Genomic DNA, 13197 nt, shown 5'->3' with positions numbered 1-13197 from the left:
ATTCCTTCCTTCCTTCCTTCCTTCCTTCCGAATTCCTTCCAAATTCCTTCCGAATTCCTTCCTTCCTTCCTTCCTTCCTTCCTTCCGAATTCCTTCCTTCCGAATTCCTTCCTTCCTTCCTTCCAAATTCCTTCCTTCCTTCCTTCCTTCCTTCCTTCCGAATTCCTTCCAAATTCCTTCCGAATTCCTTCCGAATTCCGAATTCCTTCCTTCCTTCCTTCCTTCCTTCTGAATTCCTTCCTTCCGAATTCCTTCCTTCCTTCCGAATTCCTTCCGAATTCCTTCCTTCCGAATTCCTTCCGAATTCCTTCCTTCCTTCCTTCCTTCCTTCCATTTCCCACTTGGTGTTAGTGTTACTGTTCTTTCTGATTCACACAGTAATCCTGTCACTTTGTTTTCTCCTCTGCTTTCTTTTCCTTATTTCTCCTGGGGAGATCTCTGTCCTCCTTGTTCAGGGCTCAGGTTGTGTAGCTGTGTGCCTCCAAGGTCAGTACATACTTGGGTTGCTCCAAATACAAACAGAAAAGTTGCAGACAAGGAAGGAATGCAGAAAAGCTGCAGGGTGGCTTGAGTACTTTCAGATGGAGTTAATTAGCCATAAACCTCCCTGGACTACTCAGCCCAGGGACAGGCTATTGGCTTGTTCTTTAAGAGTTCTTGTCATGCTGTCAGCTTTGTGTAAGTAATGACTAAACTGCAAAAGCTCTGAGATTGTTGCCTCTTTCACAAACTGTCTCCTTGATTCACTTTGCTCAATCCTCCATTTTTGCATCCTTTTGTTTTTCCCTACTGTAGCAGGATTGCATTTTGTCCTGTGTTTGTATTGCTCCACCAGAATCTGGGCATCAGGCTCTGACAAGTATCAGAGTTCATTAGTGGGGCTGTGGGTTGCTCCTTCTAAAGAGAAAAGCAGTGATGTGTCACAGCTCTCATTCTTTACTTTACCTGGACCACCACAGCTGCAGCAAGCCCCACCTGCACATGACAGGCACAATGCTCAGCTACACACACATGACATTTTGGACTTAGTTTCCCCAAGTAGAATAGTCATAATGCAAACACACAAAGGATTAAATATCACATGTGAAAATTTCAGGCTTAATTTTTCCAGTCAAATAATAGCACCACAGGAATGCAGGTCCTTTTCTGTGCAGGGGAGCTAATATAAAAGTGGTGACCAGTGCAGGAGGCTCTAACCTTCATTGTGTCCCAAAGGCCTTAGTGGCCTTAGCACAGAGATTCTGGATCCATCACTGGTCACCAGCACCAAAAGGAAAAAAAAAAAAATCAATCTACCAGGTCTAAAGACTTTATAGCATCAGTTTAAAAGTAAACTTCCTTAACTTGTGATCTAATTGTAGAATTATAGGATTTCCAAACCTATAACTGTATCTCTAGGCCTGGAGAAGGCTTCTTTAAATATGAAACAAGAAGCAGGTTAAAAAAAACCCAGAACATATGATATTTAGTAATATCATTATAACACTTGCTTTCCCAGTAAATAATTATTAGCCTTCTGCTCAAGGTTGTTGGGGAAAGTGCAGTTGGTGTCAAGGCAGCTCCATGGCAGGTGTGCTTGAGAGCCAGCTGTCAGACTAGAACCACAGTTGCATTCTATTTTCTTCCTCCCAAAAGTATCTGGAGACGTGAATACTATACTTCAAAAACTACCAGATGTTAGTTTGCAAGAGATGTGTCAAACATAGCCTGTAACATAGTGAAAATTCAGAATTATAGGTGCGTGCATTCCATGTTTCCTTTGCCAAAGTGGCTTTTCTGATTCCTCGCCTTTTGTCTCCTAGTTCTGCCTTCGGTACGAAAGGACTCAGAGAAGGGAATGGTAAGAGACTTTCAGTCTCCTATAAAAATCCTAACCTAATCACAGTGCTGGTGCCTCTTTAGACCCCTACTGCAGGATCGAAGGGGCTCTTAGAGGTGATTATGGGCAACTTCTCCACACGAAGAGCAGAGCAGCAGAAGGAGTCCTGGGCCCTGCTGTGAGACCTAAGCAGGCCTAGCACAGCTATCAGAGTCTCTGCATGGGAACCCAGCAGGGGAATGGCAACAGCTCTTAAACCCTCCACAGGACATTAGAGATGAGTACTAAAAAATACTAGAAAATCACACAGGAGTACTTAAATATTACTTGATCATTAACATAGTAATTACATCAGTGCTGCTCCAGCCTGATGCCATAATTTAGGAGATTTCAGCATTTTCATTATAATCAGTAGCAGTTATTTCCTGTGGTTCATTGCCCATAAAATGTTAACCATAGGAAAAAAAAAAGGAGACAGAGACTTTGCCATGATGGCAATTAACATCCACTGTGGTGCTTGTGCCTCCCTGAGCTGCAAATCACTCTGGTGGGTGCTTCATCAGGCTTCAGGGGGCCACACAAGGCACATTTGTTCCTAAAAGCTTTTAATAGAAGCTTTTAACTAAGATTTTTAATGGAACCTTTTCTGAGGAAGTAGGGCACTTTTCAAGTAGGCCTATGTCTATTTTTGTTTCTCTTTTTACCAGTATTTTAAAGACAAGGTTCTGTATTTACTGGGTTGTGTGGAACATGCAGTAGTGCTTCTACAATAATGGAGACTCAGCTCCTGTGCAGAACGTATTTCTTAAGAGGCTATAATTTCTGACATAAGCATATAGAAAGTGAACTATCAAGCTCTGCTGCCATCAAAATGAAACTTCAAAAAAGTTATCTCATATGAATTTATGTAACAAGCTCTCACACATTTTGCAAATGGGAATGTAAATGATGGTTCCTATATACCAACCAGATTGCCTGATTAATTAATGCATTACAAGGGAGAAAAGTTTTATGTTTAAAGCAAGACTGGGTGCCTACCTCAGTGCATTATTTTTTATGGTTTTGATCTGATCTGGGCAAAGAATTACATTCAATCAAATTGAACTGTTTGTATTGATCTGCATAGAAGACTGAGGGGAAAAAGATATATTGTCTTACTATAAGCTTTTTCCTGGTTTTATTTGCTTTACAAGAGAGCAATATTTTTCTGACCACAGATTGAGTGCAATGGCTCCGTAAAACTGCCCAGGAGGCTTCTGCAACACCATTAGAAATGCCTTGTCTCTGCTCAGAAGCTGCTGAGAAATACTTTTGAGGAAATGGGGTCCCCTGGAATATTATTCCTACAGCTGCCATGATGAACAAGCACTTGAAATTCACTTGAAATAATTCTGGGATGTAATGACTAACATAGGAGTGTAGTGAATTTCTCCCCTAAAACATTCCCTGCCATATGAGCGACTCGTTTTGAAATTAAATATCTTGGGGAATCACTTGAGATGAGAGAATTAACATTAGGATTATAATTGTTGAGTTTCAATGTCATGACACATCAGGGGTTTTTTTCCCTTTTTCTCCATTATTTTTTTTCTTCTTCTTCCCTTTCTTGCTTTCTGGACTCCAGTTTTCCAGCTTGTCTTGAATTCATCTGTTAAGTGAAATTTACCCTCCAATCACTGAAGGGAGCTGTTGGACTCAACACAGATATGGGCTGTGGCATGCACGGAGATAATTTGGGAAGTAGCTGTGACTTAGGCTACAGCTCCTCCTATTTTCCCTTCACTTGCATGAGCTAGGGAAGAGGTGGGGTGCTAAGTGTGTTCTCTCACCTGTTCTCAGGGTGCAGCTGGCCCAGGCTGCCTTAGCAGACTGGGTTGCTTTGCCCTGCTTTGAAGAGGGTTTCAGTGGCTAGAAAAGATCATGTTAGCAAGAAAGGATAGGCCGAGCATGGAACTAATTCTGTCCTACTCTCCACAGAAAGCCCAAGCAGTGAGAATTCACAGACCGTTTATGCAACACCCTTTGCATAAGAGCAAAGGTGAACATTCTCGAGAATATGTAGGAATCTCCCCTCAAATTAATCCATGCCATCGAGCTGCTGTAACTGAGAAGGCTGTTTGTTCCCAACTGTTTAACTTTGCCACATTTTGTACCACCTGCAATGACACTTCATTACTGTGGAGTGACAGCAGCAGAACCACCATGCAGCTATCAGCAGGGAAGGAAATTAGTGATGTTATGATTAACAAAATAGCTTTGACTTAGCCAATGCTGGGAAGACAGCCTCCAAAGGAATCAAATACTGCAAGTATCAGGAATGAACTATTAGCACCACCCTGTGGTTCCCTTGCTCTGTTTCCTCCATATGTGGGTCAAAAGGGAATGGATGTGGCCAGACAAGTTCAAAAGAAAGAGCTTTGTTTCCTCCTGGATTTTGGCCTTTCCTGTTTTGTATGGCTGATACTAAAAACTTACCCTTCTGTCCTCGTGACATGAAAACGTCCAAAAAGATACTCAGAAAAGATAGGAGGTTTTGTGGGATTTGAGACAATAATGAATATGTTAATAATGCCAAGGTTGTGGGCTGGATCCTGGAATGGGCCATTCACTTAAGAGTTGGACTCCATGATCTTTGTGGGTCCCTTCCAACTCAGAATATTCTGGCATTCTGTAACATCCTTGTCTGCAGACAACATTCTGCCCGGTCTTCTTCATGTGTGCAGCTCTTTAAGTTGTTCCCACAGGGCACTGCAGTCTGACAGCAAGCTTAAGGAAACACAACTGAAATCTAATCATGGTTCTGTCATAGCTTTTACAGATTTCCTTGTTCTTGTAATCTGACTCAGATAATTAACTGAAAAATGGGTTTAAGTGTGGAAGAAAACCTCTCCTGTGAAATTCAACATATGCAACAAGTCCTGTCATAATTAGAGTGGTTTGGTTGTGCAAAGCAGTACACAAATGCTATCCTTATTTTAGCAGAGTCTTCATTACGGTATCAAATTAAGAAAACAATTAGACTAGTTGCATATCCTTATGGTGTAATTTTCTGATACAGCCACCAGTGATGGAATTTCAGCTAAAATAATGGATTCATATGAAAACAATATATGCCATTCAAGGAGATATTTATGATGCATCAACAGGTGCAAGGCTATCTGTGCCTCCCCCTATACAGCTTATTAGTTGAAACAATCAACAAAATACAGACTGAGCTTCCATACTAGATACTTTTGTTAAAAAAGAGGAAAAGTCCCTGTATATATAGGTCGCTAAAGTAAATTCAAATGTTCTTTCATTTTCTTCTCTCATTAACAAGTCTTTCAAGGATTTGACTTACTTGTGTATGAAATTCTGTTGATTGTGGCTGCATTTCCCTACCTTTTCAGAAAATCAAAAAGTGATCATTGGACCAGCCAGCTTAGCAAACTGTCCTGAAAAAGGACATGTCACCAGAAAGTATTAAACAGTGAACAGCTGGGATCCCAGAATTTCCTATTCCTCACCATAAAGAAGAAGGGAATCTGTACAAAGTCATTTTTACAAAAGTTCAGGTTTCTAGAATTGCTTCCTTCACACACTTTGAATTACCTCTAATTTGTTTGAGTTCAAACAAATTTGTTTGAGTTCAAAAATTTGTTTGATTTAGATACCTTTTGGGGCTGTGTTGTGGGTTTTCTTCCCACAAGGAAAGAATGAGAAGGAGTCCGTGTAGGAGTCTGTCGAACTGAGTGATTAGTTTAATACTGCTGAGATTTTATTGTAATATTAATGATGTGTTACGGTGCCTAAGGTCCTGGATAAGCATAATTTATTATTTTTAATCTAAATAAGTAAATAAATACAAGAATCATAGGAGAAGATTCTCTTTTAATCTTATTTGTATTGTGGCATAACTACAGTCATAATAAAATTCAAATATTTTATACATTCTTCCCATTTAAGAACCTACACATATCAAAACTCTGATTTCACTCAAACACTAAGGAAAACATCAAGATGATGACATTTATCACCAAAGGGTGTGTTGCCACTCTACTAGTTTACTGTGAGAGTAAAGAAGGGATTCAGGACACCATATAGAAATGCGACTACCACTTTCCCTTGATTACAAGATACTGACTGATAGTTGAATCTTGTTTGTACAGCAAACCAGTTATGTATATCAAAACCAGTAATGTCCTCCTTATTTTTTTTACACATTTTAATCACTACATTGCTTCCTTCAAACAACTGCGTATCAGCTTTTAAAGTGTAGTAAAAAGCAATAATTTGCAGTTAATCTAGAAAAATACATCTAGAAAAATAAATCCAGCACAAGGTTTACATTTTCCCATATTTTCTAACCTTAAATTTGTGGAGAGAAAATTGCTGGTTTCTCGTTGCTATAAATTTTCTTTTTAATGTGAGTAGAAAACATCTGGCTGTTCAATGTAATCCATTTTATACATTTTGAAAACCTCATGGGCATTTTGAGTGCAGGTAAGTAAGTAACTGGTAATGCAGATGCCAAGCATGACCCTTTCTGTATTTGTCAGAAGCATGGAAGTTGGGGATGTAATCTGATCCTTCATTATGACAGAAAAAGTATAGCAACTACTCAATCAGAAATAGTTTTACAATTAATTTCATCATAGAACTGGATGTATTAATATATTAATGTCATATTAGTTATGTGTAGGAAAATAGCTTTTGTACACCCATTCCTAAGGCTTACTCAATTTAATGCCGTATCAAAACCAGCCATTCAAATCTGAGGGAAAAAAAATGGACATAAATACTTTAAAAGACACAATACTCTACTCCATGATGCCGTATTCTACACACAGCTTTTTCATCAAGTTCATTTCAGAGTGCCTCAGTATCTCCTTCAAGGAAAATTCCTGGAGAACCAGTGAGAGTTCTGGCCACTTAAAGGACAAAGAACTGAACAGACCTGAGCCACACACAGAGTTTTGTGTCATCTAAAGTTGGTCAGTTTAGTCGAATTGGTTCAAGAACCCCAGTGGAAATTTAGGCAGATCAAGTTGTCCTCTGGGCAGAAAAAAACATCACCTGTGTAAACTGGTCAAATTCCTGAGTTTAAGCAGGGTCTTTATCTCTCTGTTTTTCTCTCATTATTCTCACCTTTGGAGAATTTGGCTACTGTGAGTATTTCCCATCCTGTATAGCTACACCATGGATAAAGGATGAGGTGCTATAGGAGTATGCAGGGCTATAGAGCCCTAAGCTTGCATGTATACATTTCCTTACTGTATGATTCAGCTTCTTACAAATACTCTTTCTTTAAAAAAAAGTGGTTTTTTCTCTATTCCCCCTCTTCTTCCCAGTTATGTGCTTAGTCATGGTCCCCCATTCTTGCCCTGTACACACAGTGCTGTGTCTACAGTGAGATAGGACTTCTGATTATGCCCAAATTTACATTTTCAGTAATTACTTCACACATCTATGCATGTGGTTATCTAGCTAGCTGAAACCCAGTTCTGATCGGGATTATTTTTCTTTCTCTGGCCTTAATGGAAAGATGCCAGGAAGCAGCTTTAGACTGACTTTCAGAAATGAGTCCATCTTATCAAGAATTAGTGTTCTGATGAATTTTGCCATCAAGGCCGCTGAAGTTTAAAGAATATGAGATGCTACAAGGCAGCCAGATAGCACATGTCAAGGGTAAAGATGGTGGGGGGCTCTTCTGGTCTGGTGTGATTTTCAGCAGGTACATAGTATTTTGAATGGAGGACTTTTTATCATTCAGATACGTTTGCATTGATTTCCTCTGGAGCTGAAAACAAAAGCAACAACCAAAATGTCAGTCAAGAGGTAATCAATTCCTCTGTTTGGGGAAGCCTGACTATAACCTTGAAAAAGTTTATTTTAGCACTGCTTAGATGGTGCCCTTTGATGAGTGCTACACACTGGATGGGAGCCTCAGCTTCAGTTTCAGGGTTTGGTGTTGCAAAAGCTCCCCCTCCCTTACCGTATTTGAATGACTCAAGTATTGCTGCACTCCAGGGAGAGGGTGAAATCTGAATCTTTTGAATTTTCCACTGGACCAAACACATTAGGGGAGTATGTTGGCTCCAGCAGCTGCAGGTGTTTGCACTTTCAGAGAGATGAGATTATTTCCTTCACAGAAAACAAGAAGAGTTCATCAAGCACTCCTGAATTAAACTGTAAGTCCAGCCCAAGCTCAGTGCTGCTGAAGGGTGGTAAGGAAACACCAGACTCTCTAGAGCAGATGGGCTTTCCTACCAGCTGGCTGACACCCACTCCAGGGAATGCTCAGCAGGCAGAAAAGCAGCTGAGGCACAATTCCCTTCAGCTTGTGCTCAGGGCCATGCTGTACCCTCAAGAGGCAAACAGCACTGACGGTGCCTGTCTATGTGTGGTTCAGAGTCACTCCATTCCTTTAGAGAAATGGAGCTTTAAAGGAATGACCTATTTCTCAGCATAATTAAGCCAAGCCCACCATACTCTCTGCTTTCCAAAAATATGACAGTGGGGTTTCCTAAATCAGAAATGCAGAAACGTGTGCAATCTCATGGTGGTAACTTCCGCTGTTATCCGTCCATCTGAGACTCCCAGACCCATCTCACATTTAGTGAGAAAAAACAAAGAACCAATGCTTCACTTCGTTATCCTCTTCTCACCTAATTTTCTTTTAAATTTCATTTTCAAGTCTTTCTGCATTGCAGAGAAGTATGTGTCAACAGACCAGAATTAAAAAGGTGACAAACTGTGAAGAATTAAAACTTCTAATTTAACAGATGAGCAACTGCAAATAACAAAATCTCAGACAAACACAATTTTAATGAAAGGTGACATGCTGGAGACAGGAAGTTTTCCCCTCTCTCTTCATCATGTAACAACAAATTAGTTTAGGAAGTCATACAATAATGCTGTGAATGCAATAACAAATTCATATCCTGTGCTGTTAGTTTTGTTTGCTTGTTTGCTTTCTGAAACCATATATGACACTTCTTTCGTAATAGTATATTTTCTTCACACTAAATGTGTCAGCACTTGTTCATGTCTGGACTCACTCTCATTCTTATTACGATCAGGTACAGCTCTTACTCTTCACCTCCTCAGTGGAGCTTTACATTTCAGCTGCTGAGGGATGGGGGAGGCCTGACACTGCAGCATCCTTTCTGGAGTTTTCTAGCATCCTGTGATGTAGAAAACTGACTGGATACATGTTGGCCACTTGCTTTTAATGAAATTTTCCAGTGTGATAACATCAGAAGGAAAAGTAAACATGGATATAAATGAACGTACTGCACAAGAACGCTGCTTTACTGCTTTTAGTAGGGCTACATCTAGGCCAGTCACTAACCTGAGTGAGTCCCCTGAAGTCAAGCCAAATCCATAACCAATAAAAAGTAACAAACCTTTGTAGAAGTTATTGAGTAGCTACACTGATTTATGTCAATTTGGGATTTTGGCCCAGTCAAATGTATTCTATCTATTTAACAGATGAATGCAGTACTCTGAGTACACCCAGCCGTGGTTTAAAAAGCCAGCAGAGTGTTAAAAACTCCTTTTAACGAAATATCGCTGCCTCCCTTACTCAGAGGGTGTAATTTAGATCAATGAGTTTTATAGGCAGTTCACCTGCAGTTGGTGAGCATCACTCAGCTGCCTCTCTGAGGATCACACTGGAGTAAGTTTTCAGATGTATGCATTTAACCTCAAGTAAGCACAAAGAGAGGCTGCATACCTTCAAATGACTTCTTAAAATAGTGGGTCTGCTACATAGCAGGTGGTCACCATGTGTAGTCTTAGGAAGGCCCTAAATTAGAATGCATTCTTATATTTAAGGTCATTGAAATAGGCCTTTATGTCCTACTGTGCTTGAAAGAATAAAGAATATCAAGGATTTTCTTAAATTATTATTATTACTATCATTATGTGAACTAAATAACAAAAAATTTTATCCAGATTCTATGAATGAGATTTCCAACCCAGTGCCTGGGAGTCTTCGAGGTAACTCCCCCAACAGTTCAAAACATGTATGGTATAAATTCCTCTAGATAACAGAGTACCCTAATTTTTACCTTTTCTCTACTCATGTACTTGAAAATAACTCTCTCCTTTATTTCCATACTCGTGGCAGGTGCCACAGTAAATCAACCAGTGGGAATCTCTTACATGCACCTCTGCCTTACTGGGTATTAATGAGGTTTACCATTTAACTTCCATTAGGGAATGGTTTCAAGACTTCAGCATATGGGACTTGCTGTTTAAACTGTTTACAAGTGACACTTTGGCTCTGAAAAGGTAAAGTATATATGACAATGGGGGCTGTTTTCCCATGTAACCCATCTGTGATTAATTGTTGTGTATTTTATGCAATCATCTGAATTTAAAGCAAAAGCTACAACTTACATTTTTCCCTCTTGAGACATAAAATATGTTACAGCATGAACCAACTCTATCATTTTAGACTGCAGCTAAATTTCACCATAAGTTAGTCTGTTTTATGCATGTTTGGGGATAAAGGACTTTTAACAGTTACCAACAACATAGAATAAACAATGGAACTGGGGGGTCATTTTGCATAGATTATACCTGACAATTGAAAGGCCAGGAAGTATTAGCAAGCAAATACTGAAAATTATTGGAAGAAAAAGCTTAGAGGTGTCCAATGTAGCAAAAGGAAAATTATCACTTACAACTTCACATTAAGTCAGACAGCCATTCTTTTTACATCATAGTTGAACTAAACACAAATGTTTCTCACAGCAGCGAGGGACAGAGGTCTGGACTCATTGTGCTGACTTGGTACAAACACAAATCAGAGAGAGAAACACTTTCTCTAATAGTTACATAAAAGAGAATTAATGATTTGGAGGAGAACGTGAGAACTCCACAGTATATTTTAGTCGGCAAGATAGGCAGCTGTGTTTGCACTCAGGGACAATTAATGTCAGGACCTTTCCTTGAGAAATTAACTATGACTCTGGCTTTGTCAGAAAGAAGAAAAGGATAGATATCCCACTTGTTGCACATTCCTCCTGTTGCTCAATATATTAAATAATAAACCTGAGTATTAATTCAACTGGGACTAACTATAATGTAGAAATTATGTATAAATTAATGCATTCATTTAAATTCAGCAAAAAAAAGAGATGGTATGATGCAGAACCATCTGTACTGTGCCATATGTCAGGTAGAAGGACAAATAAAAATCAAGTAAGATCATGAATAATCTTTCTGGGAATAGCTAAATATTTTCAGCAAATTAGATTACAGAGATCATTAGATTTTTTAAACAGGAACATACTGTTGCCATTATTTATGTGTGAGATACAGACAATGTGGAATATGTCACCTAATTAACTTAAAGAATATTGCAGTATTTTATGAAACCTTCCCTATTATTTAGAAAATTTATAAGTCTGGGAAAAAGCTATCCAAATTCCTAACTCACTTAACTTTGACCTAAAGGGGAAATAGGAGCCCAAGTATAATTTAGGATTTGGAATCCTTGCAGGTAATGTTTCTCAACCCAAAAATTCTAAAGGTAAAGGGAGAAGGGAAGTTGTGGGTCATGTAACCCATGAGAACTGCTCTTTGTGGGTTCTGAGGACTCATGGAAAACTTGGAAGCAAGTAGGATCTTGCTGTACAAAACCTTCCTAAAAATCAGGTCTGTTCACTATAGCTAAAAATAGAAAATGCCCTCTCTTTGATAAAGTAATCCTCAGAGAACCTGAACAAGGCAGTCAGGCTGCATGTCTGCGCAAGTTCCCTGAAAAGAGTTGTGGGAAGAAACCATGAAAAACAGTTTACAAGCACTTGCAGAAGGTAAGACAGACTCACCAGTGAGACCTTTTCCAACCGAGGCCCTTGGCTGCCTCAACAAGCCTCTACAAAGCAGTGTAAAATATTCTGTGAGGAAAGACCTAGTTTGAAATTTTCTGCATTGTCATTAACGTGAGGTTTCCATTATTACTTTACCTCCTAACTGGTACATCTTAATGTACTAGAGACTTTTCCAACAACTTTTTCTTAATCACAATCATTCTTATTCCTTTATAAAAGAACTCTTCCTGTTTTGTTCATGCACATTCAGCATTACTAGTTTCTAGCATCTCTTCTTGTCTCCCAAATAAACCACGTTTCAGTCTGTTAATTTTCATCTTAAGTAAATCCCTCCAACTATAATAATGATTCTGTGGCTCATCTTTGAACTCCACTCAATTTGCCCAGACATTTATCTCCAATGAAGATATCCCTGCATCTAAAAAGTCACAGAAAAGAACCTTATTCTTCTGCTCCATGGCATAATGACTCTGCATGCTTCCCTAACTTTGCACTGCTAAGCTGCAAAATCATGTGTAATTTCTAATCTGTTATCTCCCTGAACATTGGTAGTGCTGTGCTCTCCTAGATCTCTCCCTCCTACTGAATTTCTCCTCTGTTAATTTCCTCTAGATATACTTTAATTTTCAATGGCTCTAAGGCTTCTAAGGCTTGCCTGTTATTTTTGGTCTATATTTTAAGCTCTTTCTAATTTGGTTTGGGTTTCTGGTATTTGCAGCTTGTCACAAGTTAATGTCATCTATGGATTTCATTAATTTTATCTTCCTATCATGAATTTTATTTTCCTGCTCTTTTTAAAAGTATAAAAAAATAACACAAATATCTTATAAGATGAAATTAAACACAAGAAACATTCTTGTGGCAGCCTGTACACGACTACTTTATCATTCAGTGATTCACCCTTCTTCAGGATTCTAATGTATATTGCATGTCCACACACAAAGCAATTGCTGTGGGTGCACATTTTCAGAACCATGAAGAATTAATGTAAGTTGTATTACACCCATCATGCTCTCCCCAGTGCCTAATGCTGTAATATGTTTGCAAGGACAGCCCTAGAGTTCGAGTAGCAATCCTCTGTGAACCCAAATCACTTCTTGTTTATGTCTCTAGATCATGAAGGTTAATTTAATCGGTACCCTACAGAAATGCTTAAACAAACATATTTATGTGGGAGAGTATCCTATATCCTGCCTGATTTACTGTGACTATTGGCATTCAGAGCTGGTTGTGAGATCAGGACCATAGTCAGGTACTCTGCAGACAAAGACAGCAGGAAGTTCAGCCGCAGAAAAATGCAAGGATTGGGTAAAGGGTGTTGAGCAAATCACAGCATCAATCCTGCGAACATCTGTACCTGTGACATGGAGGGACAGCACAAGCTCCTTTGCATCTAAGAGCTGAGGTTGTCACGCATTTGCAATATCACCACCTGACAAAATTGTCTACAGAGCAAATTGGTTTCCAGTAGATTCTCAGAGCAGTCTTAGAACTTACTTTTCCCTGTCTTTTTAGCCAGGTAGAGATGGCCACAAAAGTTTGTGGTTACAAACA

This window comes from Corvus brachyrhynchos, unplaced genomic scaffold, assembly GCF_000691975.1.
Source record: "Corvus brachyrhynchos isolate BGI_N302 unplaced genomic scaffold, ASM69197v1 scaffold370, whole genome shotgun sequence".
NCBI classification, from domain to species: Eukaryota; Metazoa; Chordata; class Aves; order Passeriformes; family Corvidae; genus Corvus; species Corvus brachyrhynchos.
The sequence above is the reverse complement of the archived record's forward strand: the minus strand, read 5'-3'. Positions refer to the sequence as shown.